Raw genomic sequence first — 27,921 nt, forward strand, 5'->3', positions numbered from 1 at the left:
GAGCTGGTAAGCCAGAAACCCCAGATTCTCCTAGAGCTGGTGTAGTAATGTTTGTGTTTTAACAAATAAAGCTTGTCTGCAGAGTGAAGCCACTAGTGGTCAGGCCCTGGGGGCTCACACCCTTAATCCCAGAACTTGGGATCCTGTGCCTTTAATCCCAGCACTAGGGAGGTGAAGACAGGAGCGATATGGCTGGGTGGAGAGGGGAATATGAGGGAGGAGACAGGAGCTCAGTGCAGTCTGGAGATGCAGTCTGAAGCAGTCAGTCAGACGATGCAGTCTGAGGTAGAGCATTTGCCCAGCATGTATAAAGCCCTGGGTTCAATCACTATTTGGGGGCGGGTAGACTCATTATCAAAATCCCCTCCTTCTGACTGAGGAAAAAAAAAAAAATCAATCAGACAATTTGGAAACCCATTTTCAGAAAAAATAAAAATAGTACACCTTGTGGAGCTATTTCTACTGTAGACATTTTTGGATGCGATTGCTGAGAACATGAATTCTAAGTAGTGAAGAGTATTTCTTGCTCCTGCTGGAACTGATGGAATTAAAGACCATTTCCTAAACGGGAATAAAGTGTGTCTATGTGGGTGTCTCGCACTCCTCATTACTGTTCTTACTAACTCAATAGTTGGCATTTTGTTTAAAAATGCTGTGGCTGCAGAGTGCTTGTTGTTCTAGAAAACCTGAGTTTAGCCCTTCCCCTACACCAGGCTGCTCTTAACAAAGGGTCCCCCACACTCTCCTCTGGCCTTGGCTGACACCCACACGGACATCCTCAAACAAAAATAAAACTAACAAAAATATATCTTAATAAAAAAACCACTGCTAGCCTGGTTGTGGTGGCAGAGGCAGGCGGGTCTCTGTGAGTTCGAGGCCAGTTTGGTCTACAAAGCGAGTTCCGGGATAGCCAGGGCAAGTTATACAGACAAACCCTGTTTCGCAAAACCAAAAAAAACAAAAAACAAAAAACAAACCAAACCAAACCAAAAAACAACCCTCAAACTAAATAAAAACAAACCAACCCAAACCACTATCATCTCGTACTTTCTGATTGGACAGGCTGTAAGAGCTGGGGTTCGGGCAAAGGTAATTCAGTTGGGGCAGTGTCTGCTGTAGCTCAGTATTACAGCCAAGCCTGCCCCTCTCTGGTTCTCACTCTAAACCCCAGAGAGCCCAGTTGCTTTTCAAGTCTCATATCTCATGGTGGTGGTTGTGGTGGTCAGAGACAGCTTGCAGAACCAGTTTTTTTCCCTTCTGCCCCGTGGTCCTAAAGCCAGCTGACCTTGCTGGCTCTACAGCAGGCTCCTGAGGCGCAGAAAGTCCATTTTGGGATAGCTCCTTATAGTAACAGACAATGCGCTTCTCCATCTTTCTCCAGCCAAACTCTTCTAGAGCCCATGTCAACCACCCTACTGAAACTGCCTTCTTAAAGGTCAATCAATAGTCTCTGATTTTCAGTGCTTTGGGGATCTACACAGCTTTTGACACCTGGAAAGCTTTTATCTTCTTGACTCTGCTAAGTGCGCTTTAGCGCTGACTAAGGGTCTCTGGAAAGCTTCCTAATTTTTTTTTCATGCACTATATGCACTTTAAAAGATGTGTTTATGTATTTTATGCATAAGGGTGTTTTGTCTGCATGTACATCTGTACACCAGAAGAGGGCAACAGATCCCATGAGATACAGTTACTGACAGTTGTGAGCTACTATGTGCTCACATACGGAACTGAACTCGGGTCCTCTTAAGTGCCGAGCCATCTCTCTAGTCCCCAATGCACATGTTTTTAACCATACCCCTTAAACACATATGCTCTGATTTAAATCCCCACCTTTTGATAACAGCAACAGTATCAAGCATAATTAAAATTCACTGAGCACTGTGTGCCTGGCTCACACCCTGCTCTTCACACAGTACACATAAAAATCCTGTGTTTGTCACAAAACAAAACACTCTATAAACACACACAAGATCTGTACCCAGACCAACATTATACTAACGCTTCTGTTATATTTTATTTGTAGGTTGAAGAATTCACGTTAAATTATCATCTTACCTCTGAAGACTCATTTAGCCAAAGCTCACGTGCTATATGATACATGCCAGCAATTATTACCTATCCAACAGCTGTAATTTTGAATAGATTCTTAAAACTTGTTGAAAAATGAGATTTCTTTAATTAGCTAATTAACTGTTTTTGAGACAGGGATTCCCTATGTAGCATTGAGATTTCCTATAATGATTATATTTTATTTTTAAAACATCAATGTGCATGCGTGCACACACATGTACGCTGTGACATGTATGTGGTTAGAGGACAACTCTGGAGTTGGTTTTCTCCTGAGAGATTGGACGTGGGTCACCAGGCTTCGGGGCAAGTGCCTTTACTTGCTGAGTTATCTCAACAGCCCACAATTGCTAAAATTTTTGAAAGGAAGTGGGGGTGGGCCCTTTGTATAGCTTACTTAATGATATACTCTTAGGAGACCACAAACACAGTTTCAAATATAAAAATGTTTTAAAGTTTTAAAAAAATGTAACTTGAAGTTTCTGGTAGGGATGAGGGTGTGAGTACTGCTACCCAAAGGACTCTTACACAACTCACACCATTCCCACGGGAGCAAAATCTTGGCTGCCAACATGCTGAAGTCCATACCTTCTCGCTACACTAACACCCAACAGTGACTAAGTGTATATGCACAGTTATAGCGTCTGTATTATTTTTAACTCATAAATGCTTTATATTTCACAGTAAAAAAAAATCTTTCAACAAGTGTAAAGTGACAGGAGAGGCCAGATACTGCAAAAGAAACACATTCTGGAGGAAAACAGCAAAGAAACACAATTGTATCCGATGAAAGGCAGCACCTCAGCCAGCAGGCCCCCAAGAGCATGATCAAGGGTCTACCGGGAGGCGCTGGTCGGCACTCAACAGCACTGTAAGCAGCCCTTCACTCTGTATTCAGCCTCTTCAGCGGCTAGTCTAAAGGTTTGCCACCTGCTCGATCACTACCCTGACCTCCATGCTATCTGCTCAGGAACCCAGATCTTGGCTGCACTTGTGTGAACACGACTTCCTTCAAGTCTCCAGATGGGGAGCTCACCCACCACTGTGCGCCACTGACCTTGGGCACGCCATTCCTGCTCTTTGCCATAAGATTTACATGTGTTTACATAGGAAGGCTTTGATGTATTTTCTAAGATCCAATCATTCATTTTCTGGATGCATAGCTGGCTAAATGATAATCTCTCTCTCTCTCTCTCTCTCTCTCTCTCTCTCTCTCTCTCTCTCTCTCTCTCTCTCTCTCTCCTTTTCTCCACTCCTCTCCCACACAGCAACTTGTCCTAAAAACAAAAGCTTCTGATAAATTTATAAATTGTCTTTAGTAGGCAAATCCTTTCTCTCTGACCTATACATTTCAGAAATTTTTCTCAAGGAAAAGAGTTTCATCTAAGATGTATCTACAAAGGAAAACCACCACAGTTTATGTAAGCAAGGAAAAGTCTACCGATTTGTGCCAGACAGACACCAAGATGACTCTACTCCAAGCAGATGGTCACCATCAAACTTCTTAAACTAACCTTGAACTTCTCCCTTGGAAGCCCTCCTGTGCCAGATGACACCTAAGGGGAATTCCATTGATATTCTACCCAGAGACCCAATGTTCAAGATCTGTGACTTTATATCTTTGTACAGTAAAATTAATCTAGTTATTGTTTCATTTGGTGTGTAGCATATGCATGTGTGGGCACTGCCTGTGCAGGCACCACATAAAGCTTGCCATCTTTTTGCCCTAACATAGGGTTTCTCACTGCATTCCCTTGCCCCTTTCAGATAGGCAGGGCGGTCGGGAGTTGCTGTGGTTTCAGGCAGATGCCACCATATCTAGCTTTTGCATGCTGGTCATTTGAATTCAGGACCTCATGCTTGCATGGCCAGCACCTTGCCTACAGAAACATCCACCCAGCCCACCCGCCCCAAAATTTTCAATTTATATTTGGAAAATATTAGAAATCTCAGAATATTTTAAAGAAGATTTTGCTAGGACATGTATCTGTTTTATTATATGTTTGTTACATTGCACACCCAATGTCTAACGCTACTTTTGGTTAAACATGGCTAATAAGCCATCAAAAAACCAAACTTAACAAGAAACCTGATCCACCTCCATTCTCAGGTAGTGAAATACTGATCAAATAAAAGTAACCTCAGTGCTCACATACTGGGGTACGGCAACCAGCCCACTTTCACCCCTGAGCAGTTAAGGACAGAAGGCATTGGCCACGGATCTACGAATGTTTGTATACCCCCTTCTCAGAGGAGAACACAGGTAGGCTGAAAGCAAGAAACTTAAATAGCTAGATTTAAATTTAACACGAATGCTAGGACACAAGCTAAGCCGCAAATGAATCAAATTATCAGTTTCTCAAAAAAAAAAAACAAACACAAAGTCCCTGAAGCGAGTGAGTGGAACAGCGGAGTAGCCAAGATACTTCACTGATGAGGCTGAAGGTTTGATATTCTAGTAAACGTGGGAATAAAGGCTAGTCTTTAACCTCTCTAGCAGAACTCGGGGTATCAAGAAAGAAGAGAAAAATTATGAGAAAGAAAAAAGGCTAAGCAGTCAAAACTGGTGTGGAGAGGTGTGCACACCTTTAGCTGAAGAACTACTGAGAATTATGGCATATACTGCAAGGACATCTGTGTTCTACGTGCATCCCTGGCATCCCTGGAGGTCTCTGGAGCTACAGGTGGTTGCTAAGCACCATGTGGGTGCTGGGAATCAAATCTTGGTCCTCTGCAAGAGTAGCCAGGGCTCTTAACCTCTGAGTCATTTTCCCAGGTGCCATCACATCGTCCTGAAAGCCAGACTCTGATGAGAACTTGCGGCAGATGTGGAAGGAAGAGTTAGTCAAACGAAAGTCACTGCAAACACTCCAACCTTGGAGACTAACAGAAGAGAGCCAGGAGAATCGGACTTTGGTCTGGCAAGAAGAGGTTCTGAATGCCTAAAGACCCAGAATTACAGGAGGCAAAAGCGCTGGAGCTTGAGGTCACCTTGGGCTGCGCAGCCTGGGTAACTTGAGATAGTCGCAAAAAACCAAACCAAAGACGGTCACTGTCACTAGTGCTGCCTCCATTTTTGAGTAGACCTTACTCTTTATTTCTCTTTACTATTTTATTACTATTGATTATAGTGCTCGAATGTGGCCATGAGCACTGTGGATTTTAGAGGACCACTTTCTGGGTCCTTTCTCCCCTTCTCTGTGGACTGCAAGGATCAAATTCGAGGCCAGACTTGTATATCAGGCTCTGTACCCACTGGCTGTCCTGCTAGCCCTGGTCCTTGCCTGTTCTTTCAGGGTGAGAACTCCTCAGGAGACAGCTCACACACAACTGAGACTCTGGAAAGGGATTACGCAGACATAAACTCACACATGCCGGGAACATTCTGTATTCTATTTCTGTGACAAACACCAAAGGTTGGTAATACATAAAGAAAAGAGAATTGTTTGGTTTAGTGTTAGGTCACTGATAAGATCTCCTGGCAGATGAGACTACAATCATGGGAGCACATGCAGAGGAGATCACATGACCAAACAGCAAAGGGATGGTGTAATCAAGCATTCATTTAAAATGCTTTACCCTTTAAAAGCTTCACCCTCAACACCCCTCCACTGTGGACATTTTACCTAGCACATGAATGGGGAACACACTTGAACTCCATACAACCATAGATTTCCGCTTACTAAGGGATTCATATGAGAAAAGTAAAGAGCTATAAATATGCAGAACACCAAAATGACCTTAAAAAAAGAAATGATGAAAGAGCTATAATGCAAAAAGAGTCCAGATGAAAACCACTAATGAGCTGCAATCCAGAGAAGCTGACAAGCTCGAGGGCACCATCCAAACTCTGTGGCCATGCCAGACTGAGGTTAAGCTGCATATGCATTTTCGGTGTGGTAAGGAGCCATCTGTTGTAGGTTAGGTTCAGTAACCACACACTTCTGATGAGCCTACTGTGGTGGTTTGAATGAGAATGGCCCTTATTGGCTCACATCTTGGAAGACAGTCATCAGGAAGTGGTACTATTGGGAGGGATTAATGTATGAGGCCTTGCTGGAGGAAGTGTGTCACTGGGGACAGGCTTTGAGGTTTCAAAAGCTCAAGCCACGCCAGGTGTCTCCCCCTTCTTGTTGTCTGAGGATGAAAACTTTTCCAGAACCATGTCCACCTGCATACCAATATGCTTCCTGTCATGACAATAATGACTAAACCTCTGAAACTGCAAGCCAGCCCCAATTAAATGGTTTCTAGTATAGGTTTGCCATGGCCACAGTGTCTTGTCACAGCAATGGAACACTAAGACACCTAATCTTAAGTCATTTACACCTCTGAGAGTCATTAAAATATATCACTATTATATCAAGTCAGCTGAACTACCCTATCTTTACCAAAAAGCTGTTGTTAGAAGAAACAGACCAGAGAGAAGACACAGTACAGGATATGGGTGCAAAGAAACTTCCTGACATATTCTTTGCCAACCTGACAGCTGAACGACCTTGCTGCTTAAGAATTATACTGGGAGCCTCATTCACAGACCTGAGTTTACTGTGTACCAATCATTACAAAGAACTAAATTACATAAGAGTATCTAATTTAATCCCAGTTTGAGTCTTTAAAAACTTTCATTGCTGGTTTTTCTCTTTTTGTTTTTGTTTTGTCGAGACAGGGTTTCTCTGTGTATCTCTGGCTGTCCTGGGACTCGCGGTAGACTCGGCTGGCCTCAAATTCAGAGATCTACTTGCCCCTGCTTCTCTGAGTGCTGGAATTAAAGGTGTGTGATGTGGGGTTCCCCTCTGTATGCTGCAAATACCATTGGTTAATAAAGAAGCTGTTTTGGGACTGTGATAGGGTAGAGTAGAACTAGGTGGGGAAAACTAAACTGAATGCTGGAAGAGAGAAGGCGGAGTCAAGGAGAAGCCATGCAGCCCTGCTGGTGACAGACGTTGAAACTTTACCAGGTAAGCCACAGCCTCATGATGATACACAGATTACTGGAGATGGGTTAATTCTAGGTGTAAAAGTTAGCTAGAAATACGCTTAAGCTATTAGCCAAACAGTATTGCAAATAATATAATATAGTTTCTGTGTGATTATTTCGGGGCTGAACAGCCAGGAACAAACAAACAGCCTTCTACTACAGGTGTGTACCACGATTGCCCAGTTATTGCTGTTTTAAAAGGACAACAATCTTCACAAAAGGAGAAAAAGTATAAGCTTTTAAATGTTGTTACGTGTTGACCTGGATTAAAAACAAAGCAAAAAATTTAATTCAATACACATCAGTGGTAGAGTGTTTTTCCAACACGTGCAGAGAACTTCTAACTTTGCTCCAAACAAAATAAAACCAAACAAATCCACACGTAGCAAATGCCAACCACGCATAGGACTGCTCGGTTCACTTAAATGTAATTTTAGCTAACATGTTTTTTTAAAAATATTTATTATTTATTTATTATGTATACAATATTCTGTCAGTGTGTATGCCTGCAGGCCAGAAGAGGGCACCAGACCTCATTACAGATGGTTGTGAGCCACCATGTGGTTGCCGGGAATTGAACTCAGGACCTTTGGAAGAGCAGGCAATCTCTCCAGCCCAGCTAACATGTTTTTTATAGTAATACAAAAACATCTGAGTTAAAATAAAAAGTTGAGGACTGGCTCAGAGTACTGACTGCTCTTCCAGAGTTCCCGAGTTTAATTCTCAGCAACCACAAGGTGGTTCACAGTCATCTTTAATGGGATCTAATGCCCTCTTCTGGCATAAAGGTGTATATGCAGATAGAGCACTCATAAATACTAAATACACAAATAAATAAATTTTAAATAAATAAATTAGTATGCTTTTGTAAGACTGTTTTTCTTGAATAAGATATGTAATATTTTTAATTATATAACTGTTTGGACGGTGATGGCGCACGCCTTTAATCCCAGCACTCAGGAGGCAGAGGCAGGCAGATCTCTGTGAGTTCGAGGCCAGCCTGGTCTAGAAGAGCTAGTTCCAGGACAGGAACCAAAAGCTACGGAGAAACCCTGTCTCGAAAATAAAAAAAAAAAATTTGATTTTCACATATTAAAAAATTATTAACATTTCTGTTCATGGTCGGGGGAAAAAGGAGAGCAGTGAACTAAAGACATGCACATGAAATTAGAGATGGCAGGACATGGATCAGGGCCAGGTCTACCAGATCACAAAGGCTACTTTCTTCTACGAATGTTAACCTCCAAAAATTTGTTTTTCACAGGAATAATCTATGAGAACTGATCCTTTCTTCCTCAAGAGCCAGATCTGGCCTCTGCCTCCTGAGCACTGGTTTCCAGGCCTGCTCTTACTACACCCGACAAGGAGGACCAAGAGCAATGGAAGCTTCCAGAGCAGCATGTGATTTGCACACACACTGGTTGGGCAGTGCACATCTTTGAAGAAAGCAGTTTTAGAGAGAGTGACTGGCCCTGTCGGCTAAGGTTTCACCTCGGAACTGTTCCCCCGTTCTCCAGACTGAGCAGAGTTCCTGTTTGCATTTTCAGAACACCTGCCAATTGTTTAATAGCTTAGAAAGAAAGTTATTCTAGGAGAAACTAAGCTCCTGAGCCGGATGGGAAAGGCTACGTTCTGCATAAAAAGCCTTGATTGCTTGCTTTTTTCAAACTGACCTGACCCTGGGGCCCATCAGCACCCAGCACCACTCCGGAGCCCCCAGCCTGTTGAGACTCATGAGCTTCCCTGAGTAGAGAAGTGAACACACTGACTACAGAGCTATGCTGCCCCTTAGAACCAGCAGTCTTTGTAATCAGCAAATTTCCTTCTATATCCTCCTTCTTGCATCTTTCCCACTGTTCCTATGTGCTTAAAAAAAAAGTAAATCTCTCTTCTACCGAAGAGCCAGAATGCTCTATAATAATGCTAAATAATACAATGCTCTATGGTGATTGAATGCTCTAAAGGTTTAAATATACAAATCAACAGGGTTTACACATTTTTTAAAATACTTAGAGAAAAAAGTCACCAAAACCCATAAAAGTGGAGTTGGTTAGAGTTTTACGACAGCCATGTGTTGTGGTTCCGCACACAGTCCAGGCAATCAAAACTTTAGATACCTTAAAGAACTTGCTATTTACACAGCAAAGTCTTCCACTAAAAATAAAGTGCAGACAAATGATACTTGTGATGTCCAAGGTCACGAGGGGGAGTCAGTGCTGAGAAACGGGACAGATTTCCTGAGCGCCCATCCATCCCCATGTCTAGCTGCTAACCTCCTCGTTACAAACTTCCAAGCTGAAATGTACACCCACCTCCTTCCCATGTGCCAATCCTGGAAAATGGCACAGTGGGGGCAGTTCACAAAACAGAGGTATTTTAGGAAAGCATCATGGAACTGCTAGGCACGTGGCAGCACTAAGCGTTCGGCATTCTCCCCACACATTGTCTCTAGGGCTCTTCAAAGTGCCTTCTTCTCAGCCTCAAATTCCCGACCTGGTATTCGGATGTACAACACGGTTTTCCCTAAGGTGAGACATGTGGTAATTTATGCTTTCTCTCAAAATCTCCCAAAGCTGCAGCACTCACCCCAAGCTCAGAGGTGGAATTTTAGTCTTCAGAATACCCTGCAGACTCGGTCATCAACTGTATCCATTCCAGATGGTAAAGCAGTGTTCATAAAAAACAGCCGTACAAGATTATAAAGACTTCTGTCTCAAGAGTAAAACCCGTAGAAGCATATGACACATCCCTCTTTTAAGTTCTAAAACAAACATTTTGGATTAAAAAAAAAATTAGAAACAACTTAAGTAGCAAGTACCATAGTGAGTTTAAAGAACTAAAAACAGCAAGATACTGTTCCAAACACTTCCATAGTTGACGCAAAGCCAAAAACCGAACTGATTTCAAGCACAGATATGGGAGTGCAGCACATTCTACAATGTGCTGCTGTTTTCATTTACTTTAAATGATTTTAAATAACTAGCTGTATTGCAAAGTAAATTTTTATGTCTGAGCCACCTAGTTAATACACATTACTGTAAACCCTCTTGTTTCCATTAAATAACTGCTCTTAACACTAACAGGTCTTACCTATTACTTTAGCAATTAGTAGAGAACTGCAGCGAAAATCATGATTCAGTATAAAGCACCAACAGTGAACGACAAATGTGTGAAATGCAAGAATGCTCCACTGCCTGAGTGGAGAAATCCTCGTCTCCTAGCACACAGCTCTGCCAGCACTACTGAGCACAGGGAAGAACTGTCACAGCTGTGGGTGAGCACTCCACCTCAGATCGCCACTGCGATGCCTAAAGGATGAGACTTAAGTGCAGACAATTTCCTCTAGACCTCAGCTAAGTCACTAGCCACACACTAGCTAGGTCAGCTCAGCACAGAACACAGAACCTCAGCTGTGGGCAAGGCACAGCCTACTGTGACAGACAGAGGAAAAGCGCTCACTCACCAGCCAGTGTCCTGCTAACGAAGCTGTGTTCTGCTCTCCGTCCCGGGTTTCTGCTTTCTGCAGACCAACGGCACCACACTCTTCCTCCTGCTCTTTCCACCAGAAGCTGAAGCACACTGCAATCTTCCCAAGCAGCTCCTTCCTGTGAGCATGCTCGGTATCTTACTTAAATGACTTGGTATCTCAGCATGCCATGACCTACTTCCAAACAAACTCAGAGAGCTGCACACTCAATGATATCAACTGCAATCCCTGCGCACAGCTGCCAAATGTTAGCTGGCCGGCCTGTAACTCTGAGGTTTGGTGCATCATTTAACTTGATGGGACAAATGAGAGCAACTTCTATATTTTTATTAGACACACCCTTACGTTTCAATACTTGCTAAAGAGTTATGCTCTTCTTAAATATGTGTCTCTGTGGGTGTGTGCACGTGAGTCCTGGTGGCAAAAAAGAGAGGCTTAGGCCTCCCTGGAGCTGACACGACAGGCAGCTGTGTGCTGAACTGGTCCTCTGCAAGCAGAGCAACGCTTACTGGCTGGGCATCTCCATCCCCAGGTGTCAATACACAACTGTCAACACAAATACGCCAGATGCCGGAATAAACTGCGATTTTAAGACATCTAAGATGTGAACTCCAAATGTAAATACAAGCACCGATAAAACAAGCAAACTAGAACCTATGGACTAGAACCCTGTCTGTCTTCCTGCCTATCTATCCCCAGGCACCGTGATCTGTGAACTGGGTGGTGCTGCTTGGCCTCACTGCTGCTCCCACTTTGTGGTCAATCCTGTGCGCATGCAGCTTGGTTGTTTCTTTAGTTTTCTCTATAGAAGTGTTTAATTCTCCTCTGTAAACAGCAGTGGACTGAAAAGCTGCTATATATTTGCGCCAATGTTTGCTACCCTCAAATTAAAGTTAATTTTTTCCAACCTACAGATTATATAATACATTATAGATGATGTTACCCAACAGCATGTATGACCCAAATATTGCTAAGTTTGGAAAACAGAATCTTGAAACTTGTGTGTGTGTGTGTGTGTGTGTCCCCTCGACAACCTGGAATGCACAGAGTTCTGCCCCCTCGGGACTGAGATTAAAGATGTGTGCCATTGCCTGAGGTAAAATTGCTTATTTTAAAGAACAAGTTTTACAAAAAATGGCAAGAAACCATGAATTTATACATAAACGTTTATATCAGAACATAAATAATTTGCCTTGGTTTGCTGGGTAAGCTGTAACAACAGTCATGAACTTTGGGGTGATGGAGATTTATCCTCTTTTGATCCTCATAAAGAGACATGGGCAAACAGTCCAACAAAACCCAAGCACACAACCCTCCATAGCCACTTCTCATTTCCCCTGGGCAGACAAGCAGAAGGAAGAAGTGTTTGTAGGAAGTGTCTGTTCACTCAGCACGCACAGAGATGAAGGCATCACACCTCCCTCCGATGCAGCAAAGCTAATTCTAGCATTAAATGGGCATACATGCTAATGAGTGCTTTTTTTCTTGGTCACAAAAAATGAAATACTACCCTGTAATCCCAGCACTAAGAAGGCAGAGGCAGGAAGATTGTGAGACCGAGCCAGTCTTGGAGGTTTGGGTCCCAGCACCTGTACAGGTCTCTGTGGGCACCCACCCTCAAATGCGGTATCAACACAGACATAGACACATAAACATAATCTAATATAATGTTTTACAATCAAGGACTAAATATGTAACTTGGATAGAGGGCTTGCTAGCTTCTGCAAGGCTGAATCCTCAGACAGAGAAAAGTCGGTGGAACCACATTTAATTTTAGCCCTTTCCCAAGGAAACTGCTAATTTCAAAGCAAACCACCAACAAAACCTTCTCTTCAGCATCGTCACTGGCAAAGAACTTTGGAGTTTTAGATCTGCGGGTAGCTACACAACATTCTATCTTTGAAGAAAATCCCAGGAAGGGAAAGAACGAAGGGTAAAAGCGGGTACCAAGAGCCACGCAACTGACAAAGTCTGGAGGAAGAGCAGAAGGCATTCTGATGAGGGAGATGACTTGCGCTTTTCTGAGGATAAGGATCAGAACCGCCTGGATGAATTCTAAAGATATGGAGAGAAAGGCAAAGGACACAGCCAGGAGAGAGGCTGGGACTGGACAGAGGCCCAGGAACCTATGTGGGGACGCTGGCTGCATGAACAAAGATGGAAGAGGAAACAAGCTCATTATCCTGAGGAGGATCCTGGAAGCAGACAGCAAGTATCCTACATGCTGAGCAATGCAGTGAAGGAGGTTGGGCAAAAAGAAGTACACGCACACCATACACACGCATACACACACACACACCACACACACACAAAAGAGGATAAGTGAAAAAGAGGCAACTCAGGCCACATGCGTCCAGCCTGTTCTCTTTCATTTCCCCCTTTAAACCTCTCCACACTAACTCCCTTCAGCATGACTTGTCCCTCTCTTATACATTTAACATTAACTGTTCACAGTAATTAGAGGTCTTTTTCTGTTTTTTGTTTGAAATATGGTTACACCACGTAGCCCAGTAGGCTGTGACATTGTGACTGCCTGCTCAGTCTTTTGATAGTGGAATTACAGGGGCATACTGCCATGCTTTTGTTATTGTTTTATTAATCTCTATTTACGTTGCCTAATTTATCTTTAAGACTAGTTCACCATTTATAGCAGCAAAGCCGGAAACAAACATTCCCTGTTAAGAATGGATGCTTAAAGAATTCAACAAAGATATCATCTATTTCTCTGACAATAACTTTCTCTCAAGACTTAAATATATATACTAATTTTTTTTTATTTGACACTTAACCAAGGGTGGGAATAGAAGGACCAAGAATGAAAGTGAACACTTCAACTTTTTGCTGTTCTTTTGAGACAGGGTCTTTCTATACCACCCAGGCTAGCCTCAGGCTCATGGTTCTCCTGTTACATTTCTATGGGTTAGATGACGGGCTTGCACCCCTACATCCAGCCACCATGAGTTCTGCCTGCAATCCATTGTATTTTTTAGAGCGGCATTAGGCTCGTAGTCAAACTGAGCAGAAGACGCAGATCTCACATCCTTCCTCCCCTCCTCCCAGACATGGCTCTCACTGAAACATTACTCTCTCCACAGTATATTGGGGCTCACAGTTGGAGCTGCGTCTTCTATCGAGGGAGTCTCATACTACAATTTGTTGTTATTCTGTTTACCGAAGGAGTACAGACGCGCCATCTGGGGTAGCCGAGGAACATTAGAAAACACACACATGCTCTCATGCTCTCACACGCACTCATTTCGGCGTCTTTTACCGTCTTTCTGTGTGCGGCCATACGCTATGGAGAAACTCCTTAAATTTGGAGGCTCTGAGAGAGGACAGAAAAGCCCATCTTCCCAGGGAATCCTCAAGAGTTAAGCACTGTCTGAACACTGTGAAGGACTGTTAAATCACCAATAATGCTAATTTTTCCTTCGAATAAGCTAAGACCTTGGTGACTACAGCAGTTTGACTTGACTGACAGCCATTAGACCCTTCCCTAGAGCCTTTTCTGTCTTGAGTGAAGGGCTACCAGCCAGAAAACTAAGTGTACCACCATCATGCCGATATGAAAACCTCACAATACTTTGAAGAAGCTCTAGTTCACCCATGGTTGCTTGCTGCTAAAGGAAAACTCTTATCCCAGCTATGGCTTTTCAAAACGGCTCGTGCCTTTCAGCCACCACAAGCTTCGGCGAACTCTAGGCCTCAGGCCCTCAGGGGCACAGACCCTACCCAGCTGACCACAGACTCCAGTTAAGCTGCCTAGTTTCTCTGGTTAACAGTCACTGCACTGGCAGTGTGCTAGTTCACAGATGGAGAGAGAGAAATAAACAGCTGGGATCCAACATGGCAAAGCTGGGAAGGAAGTCCTACGGGGGGGGGGGGGGGGGAGTTTAACAGGGCAGGTCACATCTCATGGATCCCTGCAGTAAGCCTGACAGAAAATTAAGATATTCAGATCAAAAAAAGCCAAGCAAATTGATGGGAGAAAACAAAGGGACACGTGGGCACTGTGCATGCATGCATGCATGTGTTGGCTGTCTGGAGCATGGGGCAGGAGTGGGATGGGAGCAATGCAAGAGGCCAGGGCAGGATCTACAGCGATCCTGCGTTTCCTTAAGGAAGCAAATGACCCCTGCCCGCACCTCAGAAGCACTTGCTGTTTTAACCGGGAACGACACTTCACTTGTGTTTTTAAGGATAACACTGGTGGTGACTTTCAGAGAGGGTGGAAAGGAGAAAGACTGGTGGCTACGGCACAGTTGAGCACAATGTGGTTTACAAGCTTTCAAAGCGGTGCCATAAGGAAAACCAAGAGAAAAACAGCACATCTATCTGGAAGAGCGCACATGCAGTCAAAAAGATAGGGTGCTCAACCATGGAACGTGTTGTAGCACGATTAATAAAAACCCAGAGACAGAAACTGGGGTTCAACCTGAAGGTCAGAGAGGCAAAACAGTCAGCCACTGTCTCTTGCCTCTACCTCAGTCCACAATGGCGATCCTGCCTCCAGGAATCTCAGGATGAGACTGTGTGTGAGAGCTGTCTCCTCCCGTCTTATATTCCTCTCTAGTGCTGGGATTAAAGGTGTGTACCACCTGATATCTAATAATAGGCAGGAGACACGTATGTGGGACTAAAAAAGAAATCAAATCAGTCATTCAAAAGTACAAAAAAGTAAAAGCTAGACAAAGACCCTCAGAAGGAAGATCAGTGTAACACAGCTACCCACTGGGAGTGAGACTGAGAAACCCAAGGGAGGGGGCTTCCTCTAGAAGTGGACACTGCTGAGGACAGAATGGACAGAAGAGTGGGGGCTGGAAAAGGAAAAAGGATTCCTTGGTAAGAAGGTATAGTTACGGTTTAAATCATCTCAGAGGGGGCTGAGGGGCAATAAGCTCTGGCCAAGGACTTCATGATGAGAAGCACTTACCCACTGAGTGTTTGTGTGAGGCACGGTGTTTAACCTTTATGAAGATGAACACTCACACTTGTAAACAACCTCATGTGACAATGACAGCTCTATTAAAAATCTCAAGTAAAGATCAGAAAACAGAAAGGTGGAGCCTTGGTGACTCACTGATGCCACACAGGGCCACACAGGCAGAAGGCAGAGGAGCTCTTGTGTTCTAAAACCCCAGGACTTTTTCCCCACTGGATAGTTGCTCTGTTGTTAATGCTCCCTTTAAAAAGGCAATAAGCATTTATTGAATGATTCAAATATATAGTTTTGTTTAATGTTTCTGCCACCCCCACACACCAGGCCTTCTCACTCACTATTCTACATGCCTCATGGATGCAGAGGCTATCCAGGGCCACACAGGGTGAGAGGAACTGGATCTTAGACCAGGCCCAGACTCCAAATGTGTGTTCTAAAGAATGCTTCAAAGGCGGCAAGCTCACAGAGGGGGCAGAGCTGTTACAAGGGGTTCAATAGTTCAGGTGATACAGAAAGGCAGGGGAGAAAAGCCAGTAACAGTGAAGGGAGGACCTGTGGTAAACAAGAAGCTATGCACACGACTAACTCAGTCTCTGTTTGGTCTGACGAGGTGTGACTTTCATCCCACACGATCTACTTACACTATCAGGTTTTATAGCATATCCATCAACACAGTCTATTTCCTCAGAGCCCCAATATAGTTGCCCCTCCTTCCACACCCAGTCCCGACACCCACTGATCTGGGCTCTGTCCCTACACTTTGATTTCATGGGAAATCTCCAACAGAATCGTATGGTATGCACTCGGGTGGGGAATCATTCACACACCGCCATCAGCTCAGACATGCCATTTCCCATACTAGTTCTGCAAAGTGACAAACTCCCAGGTCTGTACTCAGAACCAGGGACTTTAAGTTTTCTATTTCCAGGAAGACTATGAGAAAAGGCTAAAACGATTTTCATTTCAAACTTGTGCACGTAGTTTGAGACTGTCTGTAAACAGACCTTAGGATGGAAGGAGTTAGTCTCTCCACAAAACTCCAGTTTTGAATGCACTTCCAGTGGTTCCTGTGGCAGGCAGGCTCACGGGTGCTTTTCACTGGTGTTGGACATTTAAGTGTACTTCTTCCAACGGTTTTTGCGGCTAGCAGGCTAACTGATGTCTTTCACTGGCATTTAACATTCAGAGGAGGGTGGGGTATAAATATATCAGATTTCAAGTAATTCCAGCTGACTGCTGAGCCACTACTCGGAAGCCCTCAAGATCACACATAAGTATATGACAATGTATTTATGAAAAAGTCTGAAGAAGTTCTAACCAACTAGGGAAGGGGACAGCGGCAATTCTTAAAAGGAGAAGCAAAACCACAAGCTAGAAGAAGGATCTTGAGAATGAGAAGCAAAACCACTAGTTGGGAACAGCCGCTGCCATCCCTGTCACCGCCTCATTCTGAGACAAGCCAACGGCAGTCCCAGCGCTCACCAGTCACAAAGCACTGAAACCGTGCACATCGCTGGCAAAGATTCCTCTTTGTGCCTTACTGCTTTCCCAGGGTTTCAGAAGGCAGTGGGTAGAAAAAAAGAGAAATAATCTGATTTATTAAAATATTCATTTTTAATAACCATCAAACCTTAGATCTTTTCAACTACAGATCAGGAAATCAAGGTGTTCAGTGGTGAAGAATGTGTACTGCTCTGCCAGGACCCAAGCTGATGCCCCAGCATTCACAGGGGGAGCTTACAACTGCCTGCAACTCCAGCTCCAAAGGATCACAGCCCTCGCCTGGCCTCTGTGGGCAGTGCACGCACACGCACATACATACATACATACATACATACACACACACAAACTTCAAAATAATAAATTAAACATTTCCTTTAGGGGGCCGGGAAAGGTGACTTGGTGGTCAAGAGCACTTGTTCTTGCAGAGAGGACCTGGGTTCAGTTTTCAGCATCCACATGGTGGCTCACGATCATCTCTAACTTCAATCCAGGGGATCTGATTCCTTCTTCTAACCTGAGATACCACCAAGCACACACATGGTACACAGATACACATGCAGGCAAAACACACACACACACACAATGAAATGAAAAAAATCTAAATTTTAAAAAAAATTTTATATAAAAGAAAATAGGCCCTGTGGGCTGTTATATGGGAGAGAGCAGCAACAAGATCTTTTTGGGGGGCACAGAAATTTACAGGGGTCTTTGGCAGAGGTATGAATTCTACATGATAAATTTACTGCTGACAAAAATAATTGTAATTTTAAAAATACATTTTGATAAAATAAACTTAAATATACCATTGACTTTTACTGTAGCAATAAACCCTTACCATCTACTTAGCATGTGGCAAGATAATGAATAGGCCTAATTATACATTATTTTGGCATTTAAGTTGTCTGTTGCTGTAGACAATACTTACGCTAGGAAAAAAAGCCCTCATGCTTCACTAGAAAAATAAAAAAAAAAACATACAAGACAATCTTGCTTCAGAATAAAGGTATAAGAGAAAAAATATTTTTTAAATATTGCATTACGTAAGTGAAAAGAAAAGCCAGGGTTGGGACAGGGCTATTATTACTTTCTGCTGAGAGACACTATAATAACTACTTAGTACCTCTCCCTCCAGTCAGAAGTCATGTATTTATTCTCTTCTGCTGAGAATACTGTTTGTCGGATGACGAGATTTTACCTAAGTATTACAGAAATCTACTTCTAAAAGGAATTTGTTCCCTTTGCTCATTTAGCCTACAAATGTGTGCTAGCACTGTCTATGGCAAACACTCTCGTGCCTGCCTTGGGGAGCTCACACCCTCCCAGGGAGGGACCAGAGAACACCACAAGAGCAAGGCAGAGAGTACCATGTGCTGTGGTGATTGCGAGTGGGCGATGGGAGGAAGCCCCAAGGAGCAGTGGCTAAGCAGACTTCGTGGCACAAAAATGAGGGGTGAGGTCCAGATTGGGCAAGCTAAATTTAGACTCTAAGCTTGGCATTCTAAAGACAAGAAAGAAGACGTGTATGGCCAAGTACAGTGGAGTGAGAGATGGTGGTCAGAAGCCGAAGTCTGAGATACAGGAAGTCGACGATGGCTAGATTCTTAGACCAGGCAAGGGATGGGATGCGATGGGAAGGCTGCTAAGACCAGGAAGATCCCTATCCAGCCGGGACTTTCACACTTTAAAAAGAAGATGTGCTGTGCTGCTCAGCCACTAGGTGGAGAACGGACCGGAAAAGGTCAACAGCAGGGGTAGTGAAAGCTGAGAGGCTATAGGGATTGGAGAGATGATGGGGCACAGATGGAGGTATGGTAAACACAGGAAGAGGCAAAGATGGGGTACTGTTAGAAGGACAAAATGTCAACTGGGCCTACCAACAGGAGGTAAAGGGTTGCTGAGAGAGAGAGAGAGAGAGAGAGAGAGAGAGAGAGAGAGAGAGAGAGAGAGAGATTGATTAAGGATGTTTGCAAAGCTTGCAAAGGTCTTTTCTAACTGACTGCATGAGACATATATGTCAGTGCACACGAGCTCAGGGAAGGGACGAAGATGAGACATGTATGTCAGTGCTCACGAGCTCAGGGAAGGGATAGAGGTGTGAGACATGTATGTCTGTGCACACGAGCTCAGGGAAGGGACAGAGGTGTAGATATTTGGGTGAGTGGCTGGCATATGGCATGTGAAGGGCCTTGGAAATAACAGATTTAAAAAAGATTCCATGACTGAATTTTACTGAAATGAAACTTAAGAAATCCAGATGCAATAAAGTATTACTAAAGGTCATAGGAAGAACAAAAACTAATGCCCTTTTAATCTAAAACTAGATGGATACAATTTCAGTCATCTCAGTTAGTGTAGGCAAGACAAACACCAGACCGTCATCAGGCAAAATCATGTACGCAGAGACCAAGATGGCAGGCAGTGTGCAGAAGTCAAGGGAAGGATCTAGAACAGCTTGAAAGTCAACCACGTGGCCGCTGAAGAGACCAAGGCTGAACTGTGGACACGACTGTGAAGGACAAACGACTGCAGAGGACAGGAGAGACACAAGCTACCCGCAGGGACAAGATGGGCAGCAGGACAGACGTGTCATGAGTAATTAAGGCTCCTTCCACTCTACATCCCGCGCCACGTTTGTGCCACATGATGTCATCAGGTTATGGACACAGTTGGCAGTGAACACAAAAGGAAGGACACAGGAAGAAAAGGGTGAGAAACAGAGAAAAGGCACCTACGTCAGCAATGTGTTTGAAGACACATAGGAGGAGAGGCTTCAGAGAGGCTTCACACTCAGGTTCTAGACTAGCTACTTGCAAAAGATTCTCAAAGGGTTGGTTGGGAAGAACACTATTCCTTATTTCATGGGGTTAAAAACAATAAGTGAACTCACGGTTGAAAAGTATCTAGTATAGTGTATATGCCCGACATATGATATCTATTTTTATTTTTTGAAATTAAAATGCTAAGATAAAACTAATTCTCCTCTAAAACATTTACATTTTTGTTTTGTTTTTAAGACAGTGTTGATAGGCCTAGGCTGGCCTCAGACTCTGATCCTCCTGCCTCCAATTCTCCAGTGCTAAGATTACAGAAATGCATCGCCATGCCTAGTCACTGCAAATACCTTTAATATTCCTCAACCTTAAAATAAACTATGTTCAGAATAAATTATTGTCTTTGGTTTCTCCTGTGTCACATAACTGTACAAGGAGAAACACATTTACGGCTCTCAGGACACTGCACCAGGACTGAGAGTTCCAGGTCAGCCTGACAGAAACAGCCAAGGGGAAGACAGCGAGCAGCGATCCAATCATTGCAAGGAGACGTCAGCTGAGATTGCAGCTGTGCGGATGCTTAGCCTCGTGGCCCTGCTCACAACCCTGTAGAGCTGTTACATAGAGAAACTCTGTCTTGAAAACAAACAAGCAAACAAACAAAAAAACCAAAACTAACAAACGAACAAAACACCCCACAAAGTCCAGTCTAATGAAGAGCATTCTTACAAACCTCTATATTCTGGCGCTTTCTAATCAGGATTTTCTCCTTAAAAATGCAATCAAAGACATGAACAGTACGATTTTTTATGCTTCCAGTTTATGACCTTCTACCCTTGACTCACACATGGTATCCATGGCCCCAAACAAACCATGTAACCTGGAAGTGAGGTGTGTCGGTGGTTAAGAGCACTTGCTATTCTTGCAGAGGACCTGGTTTGATTCCCAGCACCCACACGGCAGCTGCCCTTTTCTGACCTCCAAGGACACCAGGCACATATGCGGTAACGTATATGCATACAGGTAAAACACTCATAAAACAAATCTTTAAAAAAAAGCTATATATTTTTAAATCTAAAACAGAAGCCAAGAGGCTCATACCACAGGGATAGCAAATATTTTGGGCCTTATGAACCATCAGCTTTCTCACTATAATGAGAGAACAGTCATAGACAATACATCAAATGAGCAGGACTATGCTCCAACAAGATTTTACTTATAAAGAGTGGCGCACACCTTTAATCCCAGCACTCGGGAGGCAGAGGCAGGTGGATCTCTGTGAGTTCGAGACCAGCCTGGTCTACAAGAGCTTGTTGGGGAGCTGCGGGCTGTGTTCCTGCCACCCCAGCTCCTGGTCGCCTGGCTAGCTTATGCCCCGAAATAACAACACACAAACTGTATTCTTTTAAACACTGCTTGGCCCATTATATCTAGCCTCTTCTCGGCTAACTCTCGCACCTGGACTAGCCCATTTCTAATAATGTTTGTAGCACCCCAAGGTGCGCTTACCGGGAAGATTCTAGCCTACGTCCATCCTGGGTTGGAGCTTCATCGTGTCTGCCCTCGAGAGCAGAGCTATGGCATCTGAGCTCACTTCCTCTTCCTCCCAGCATTCTGTTCTGTTTACTCCACCCACCTATGTTCTAACCTATGAGGGCCAAGCAGTTTATTATTTAACCAATGACTTTCCTCCATCAAGAGCTAGTTCCAGGACAGGCTCCAAAACCACAGAGAAACCCTGTCTCGAAAAACCAAAAAAAAAAAAAAAAAAAAAAAAAAAAGATGGGCTAGATTTGGTCCCCAATCTAAAGGATCAGTTACACAGCACGGTGCCAGCCCCAAATCTGCTTCAGACTGATCCAGCAGTGTTGGCGGAGGCTGTACGGTCATTCCCAGTCACTTAAACCTGAAATAATCACTCAGAAACTATTTTATTTGCAATACTGTTTGGCCATTTAAGCTTATTTCTAAACTAACCCATCTCCATTAATCTGTGCATCACCACGAGGTCGTGGCCTACTGGCAAAGCTTCGACAGCTTTGTGGAGGCTCTGGTGGCAGTTACATGGCTTCTCACTGACCCAGCCTTCTCTGTCTATATCTTTTCCAGCCTGGCTATATTCTGTTAAGCCATTGGCTGAAAGCAGCTTCTTTATTAACCAATGGCAATAAAGCATATTCACAGCATACGCCACTTCCCACATCACAGATCATGTCACTCACTGGTGATATCCATTACTAACTCCACTGAGTTTTTGAGTACTTAATTTCTACTTATTTTGTACTTTACCAACCAAACGGAACTTAAACATTTTCTTTCCTCAGAAATACTTTCTTTTTTTAAAAAATTCATTTCTTTATTAAAGATTTCTGCCTCCTCCCCGCCAATGCCTCCCATTTCCCTCCCCCTCCCCCAATCAACCAATCAAGTCCCCCTCCCTCGTCATCCCTAAGAGCAATCAGGGTTCCCTGCCCTGTGGGAAGTCCAAGGACCATCCACCTACATCCAGGTCTAGTAAGGTGAGCATCCAAATTGCCTAGGCTCCCACAAAGCCAGTACGTGCAGTAGGATCAAAAACCCATTGCCATTGTTCTTGAGTTCTCAGTAGTCCTCATTGTCCAGAAATACCACTTTCTGAAATTTCTTATTTTCGTACCTTTGACTTCGCTGTTATTGGCAGAAATAACTAACCGCACTTCCTTACAAATGACAAGCTACCATAGAATTCAAAGCAAAGGCACTTCCCTGCCAACTTTAAGACTTCATTTTCCTTTACAGCTGAATAAAGCTCCGTCCTGCTAAGCAGCCACATTCTCACTCACTATCAGTTAAGTGTTGACGCCCGTCTATCGGGCTCCACTCACTTGCTACTGTGAGCAGAATGGCAATCATGGATGTGCAGGCATCTCTAGGACCGGGGAGGCAGCCTTCTGGGCACATGTCCAGTACATGTCCAGCCTGGTCATACTGTAGAATAACTCTGATATGTTGGAGAACCCTCCATGCCAACACCTGCAATGGCTATATTAGGATGCTCTCCCATCAGCAGGGAATAAAGGTTCCTCTCCCCCACATCATGACCAGCGCCAATGCCACGGCCATTCTGATTGGATGATGCGCAACTTCAGAGTAGTTTTAGATTGTCCCTGATATCTACGGATATTTAACCACTTCTAAAAACAGTTACTGGCCACTGGTATTCCTTCTTTTGAGAACTGTTTATTCATCTCATTAGCTGTTCTCAGCTTTGTTTTCTTGCCGTTTGCTCTCACTGCACATAGGGTCTCACTACGTGCCTGAGGCTGGCCTGGGCCTCTCTACAGAGACCATCAGCTTCAGTTACTAAGTCAAGACTAACTTGACTTTTGTACAGGGTGAAAGATAAGGATACATGGTTAAATTTGAGTTTTTGTAAGTCGTATGCTGACAGTGAATGTTGGCCAAGATATTTAAAAATCATGGACACAAAATACTACTTTTTACAAATGAATTCATACTTACTGGATAAAATGATGGACCTTACAGTGACATTTTCACATATGTACATAACCCATTTTGATCACATTCACCTATTACCTTGTCTTTCTATCAACACTGCTCCCCAGTCCTTTTCTTGTCTTTCTCCTTAGGGTTCACAGGAAAGAAAACACGCACTACCCACTGCAGACTGATGTGATAATCTCAGCTCATCCATTTTCCTGCAAATGACCCGACTCTATTCTTCTCAGCATCTGAATTACTGCTCTGGCTATACACGCCCGTTTCCTCTTCCCGCTCTGTGGACGGGCACTGACCCCATTCCCTGGCTATTTCCAATAGAAGAGGAACAGGCACGGATGCCCAGAGGAGTTTCGCTGTCTGCTGACTTGGATTCCTTCCCGGGGGGTGCTATGGCTAAATCATACGGTAGTTCTATTTCTAGCTTTTGAAGGAATATCAACACTCATTTACATAATGACTGTGCTAATTTACATTCCCAATAACAGTATGTAAGAGTTCCTCTCCCTCCACTTGTTTTTGTTTGCTGCTGAGATCTGCTTTCTTCATGACAGCCATCTGATGAGGGCGAGAAGGAATGTGTGGTTTTGATTTGCATTCCTTCATGACTTAAGATACTGAGCACTATTTTAATGTCATTATTCAGTTTGTTTGCCAACTTGCTGACTGGGTTATTTCTCCCTTTGGTGTTTAATTTTGGATGTATTCTAGATATTAATCTGCTGTCAGCTAACCAGCTGAAACGAAGGTTTCTTTTTCTTCTATTTTATAGGCTGGTTTTCTAATCTTTTGGTTCTTTCTTGTGCAGAAATTGGTGAGTTTGACCCAAACCCATGTCAACTCTTGCTCCACATCTCCTGGTATCCTAGGAAACAGCCTGCACACAGTCTGCGCTCTGACGCGCCTCATGTTCCTGTCTAGCTTCTCTTGCTGGCTCCTTCTTCACCGCTCACTGTTCTCACACCAACACTGTCGATGCCTTGGCAATGGCTCCCGCACTGCTGCTTCCTTAACCTCACCCCTGCCCATCTAGGTACGTTTCTTTGGGGGGATCTCATTTAAAACACACTCAGTGGTGGTCTCACAAGGCAAACACAAAGAGGGGATCATATAGGGACGTGTAGTGATTCTGACATCATGGAAAGTTCTGGCTGTGAGTCATCTTCACTTCTGCAACACGCCAGAAATAATTAGACACGCTGAGCTGATGGGACTGATGTCTGCACCCTGACTTTGCAGCAGGTGTATGTGCAGACGGTCACCACGCATGCAGAGCAGCACATGACTGCCTCGGCTCTTATGGAGGAGCTGCAGTCACCGAGTGTCCTGACGCAGGAGCACAGCCCAGTCTCTCTTCTGCAATGTCTGGCACAGTGTTTTACAGCAACGTTGATAAATGAGCAGCTAATAAAAAAAGCTATGTGGGAGTCAGAAGAAAAGAGGAGAGGGGAGGTGGGGGAAGGGAGGAAACTTCATATAGCTGATTTAATTATTCGCAAAGTTTGAGCAGAAAAGCTCTTGTGACTTCAAATACTATTTTTACAACTGAAAATATAATTTCTACTCAGTAAACAGTAAAGAGCTAAGTATTTACTAAAAAACTTCTAGTAATAAGTCAGAGTATTTCAAAGATTATTAAGATTATTTCAAAAATCAGAGAGAAAACACAAAAGGCCATGGTTTGGACTGCCATCAAAGGCAACAGGAAAAGTTAATAAAGTCTATGAAAAACATGATACTGAGATTTATCTGAATAATAACTTTTTTGCTGAATAATAAATTTAAAAAATATATGAGGTGACATGGGGAGTGAGGAAGCGGGGAACGGACATGTTGTAAGCAGATTTCAACTATCAATAAGGCAATGAGCCCACGCCTTTGGGAAAGGACAAAGCAAGCAGCCAGTTCCTCTCGGTCTCCAAGCACAGAGAAGGACATTCAACCACAGAAGCTACTCATGGAGGGAGAATTCTGGCTAGCCTTCCTCATGCAGCTCTCCCAACTTTTACTCATTTTTCATAGAGCAGTTATTCATGTCAATAAAATGTCAGCACACTTACATCACCCCAGACCTACCACCTGTCTAAGTAAGAGTGGAGAACAGGCCGTTTGCTGGCTTAAGCTGCAGTACTATATTAATGTCCCCACATTTATTTTCCTGACTCGTTTCTGAGCGCAGACTAGCAGATCACTGCCTTCCTCAGCCTCCACCCAGCTTTCCCACAACCATCGCACACATCCTCTGCCTGACTGATGTATAAACTTCCATCTTTCAGTGCCACAGAGCTCACAACGCTGGAGTTACTCCTGTCTGCACCCCGTTACTGCGGCGTGTGGTCACCTGACCATCATCCTCTCCTTTTCTCATTTGTACAGAGGCAGGAGCCTCGTGACCACCTCTTCTCCTTAGTCATGCGCTGGGCATGCTGGGTTCTTTTGTGCCTCGTCAATCTTTTCAGCCAGGAAGGGTTTTCCTGGTAAACCATGCATCTGCCGAGCTTGCGTATTTGACCCTGGAAATTACCAGATGCTTTGATATGAGAAAAATCCAAGACACATTGCTCAGTTAAAAGACTTTTTTTTCTTAAATTGATACTACTTGCTAAAAAATATATATAATAATAACCTTACATATAAACCATAAATATAAATACATGATAACAAGATAAAATAAAAACAAGTTAAACCCACAGAAGGAATCAAGTGCTCTACAGGAAATGATCTCAGTACTAACTAACCCTGACAATTCAGACCTAGAAGTACACCCACGGCAGCCAGTGCAGGTTCATCACCTCTGAAAGCACTAAAAAAATTTCAGAGTCAAGAACATTGTTGATGTTGGTTCGAAAATGACATGAAAGTGACTATAAAAAGGCAGATTGACACAATTTTAATATTCCATGTCGGTACCTGCCCCTACTTTCAAAACATTAAAGTAGTATGGATTTATTTTCAAAACGAACATAGCAATCTGAAAATAGGGTTATAAAAAGCGTATTAAAATAGGACGGAAAGGGGGATATTTAAAGGGAATGTCCCTAGGCCTCCTCTGTCACTGTCTGCCTTATTCGAGACAGCTTCCTCACTGCGCCAGGAGCTGCAGGTCCAGTCGGGCTCTAAGGACCTTTCTCTCTTCATGTCCCAGGGCTAAGCTTACATGCTAGGCTGGGATTCAAACTCAGGTCCTCATGCTTACAGAGAATGTGTTCTCCCCCACGGGATATCACCCCCGCTTCCCCCGCTTTACTTTTTCTACTTTACATCACAACTTGGGTGAAACCAGCAGTGCTCTAGTGGACGGTAGACCAGAAATGAGAATCACTGGCTGTGTGTGGACAGCCAGAAGACAGCTCTCAGGAGCCATTTCTTTCCTTCCACCTTACAGAGTCCAGAAACCTAATTTGTCATCAGTCCTGTGTGAGCATCTCTACTTGCTGAGCCCTTGGAACTGCAGCTGTAAGACTCCACATACACAAAAGGAAGAATATAACTATAATATAAAGGGTAGCTTTAAAGTCTTGATAAAAACTCATACTAAATAATTACGTTTGACACATCAGCAAACTAATAGATGCATCTAGGGATAAAAGAAATTATGATGCCAAAAAGAGTTAGTCTTAATTACGTACTAGCAATGTCTATTTCAACCACTAGAGGGCATCAATGACATACTGTTTTTTAACCTGGCTTTAACCATTAAAGATTTCAATAAAAATGCAATACTAAATATATTTTTATATTGAATTATTATACAATATACTCTAAGGTTTTGTACAAGTTGAAGGTTAATGATGAAAATATGTACTATTTAGTAGATAAAATTAATTTTGACTTCAACTCTCTAAGAAGTCTCTGGTAAGATAAAAACTGATTTAGAATGTAGAATTTCAGTGGATGGGTACAAATTCACAAACAGTATTTTTAAAAAGAAATAAAGCAAAGAATAGAAGCTGAGAAATTTTAAAAAATTCCAAGAAACATATGTTATATATATGACCAATCCACAGAAAAGGAGGTCTGGACCCGACTTTGACCTCAAGTCCTGAGCTGGAATCTTTTTCTCAAATGCACTAATTAGAAATGAACAGATGGCTTTTCGGTAACTGTCTGAATATACATTTGATAACTAACTTCAGGCCGGAGTCAATTATGCACACAGAGATAACGTGGCTTTCCTGCTCTACTTAGCCAGCTTTACTGTGTACCTGGCAGGAGCAGACCTGACTATACGGTAAGAACCTGAGACCAAACCACAACGACGGCACGTGTGGCAAGATGTCCCGCAGCGTCTCGTTACGTCACAGACCTCCCACCTGCTCTGTTATTCTCAATGCATCAGGATGGAGACTCCAAATATTTGACATCAGTGTGAACAATCTTAAGAAGAAAACAAGACACAATGCTGACGGTTCTGCTTGCTGGCTGGGCTTTGGTTTTGAAGTAAGTTCTCACTAGTATCAAGCTTAGATCCTCCTGTATCGGCCTAACTGCTGACACACAGGCATGAGCCACCATGGCTGGCCTCTGTTTTTAAAAGGCTCATATACAAAGCTCTTGCCCTTCCGTCACAGACAATCAAACAAGTTCCCAGCGCTTTTGGAAAGCCGAGTTCTGAACGACAATAAAACAAGAGCTTATTAAAAGTTGAAAAGCCAACAGTGAAACAAACATCAAA

General features: G+C 43.4%; 1 protein-coding gene across 31 annotated transcripts in view; it reads right to left on the reverse strand.

Annotated features, from left to right (window-relative positions):
• Plekha5 (pleckstrin homology domain containing A5) overlaps positions 1-27,921 on the reverse strand; it is a 164,287-nt gene that overhangs the window by 90,031 nt on the left and 46,335 nt on the right. Inside the window, exon 1 of one of the 31 annotated variants that reach the window (XM_057784334.1) lies at positions 10,512-10,613. The exons of the other annotated variants lie outside the window; for them this stretch is intronic. The gene's annotated coding sequence lies outside the window, so the exon portion shown is untranslated. Of the gene's footprint in view, positions 1-10,511; positions 10,614-27,921 lie in introns of those variants that run through there. 31 annotated transcript variants of the gene reach the window in all.

This window comes from Chionomys nivalis, chromosome 1, assembly GCF_950005125.1.
Source record: "Chionomys nivalis chromosome 1, mChiNiv1.1, whole genome shotgun sequence".
Classification (NCBI taxonomy): domain Eukaryota; kingdom Metazoa; phylum Chordata; class Mammalia; order Rodentia; family Cricetidae; genus Chionomys; species Chionomys nivalis.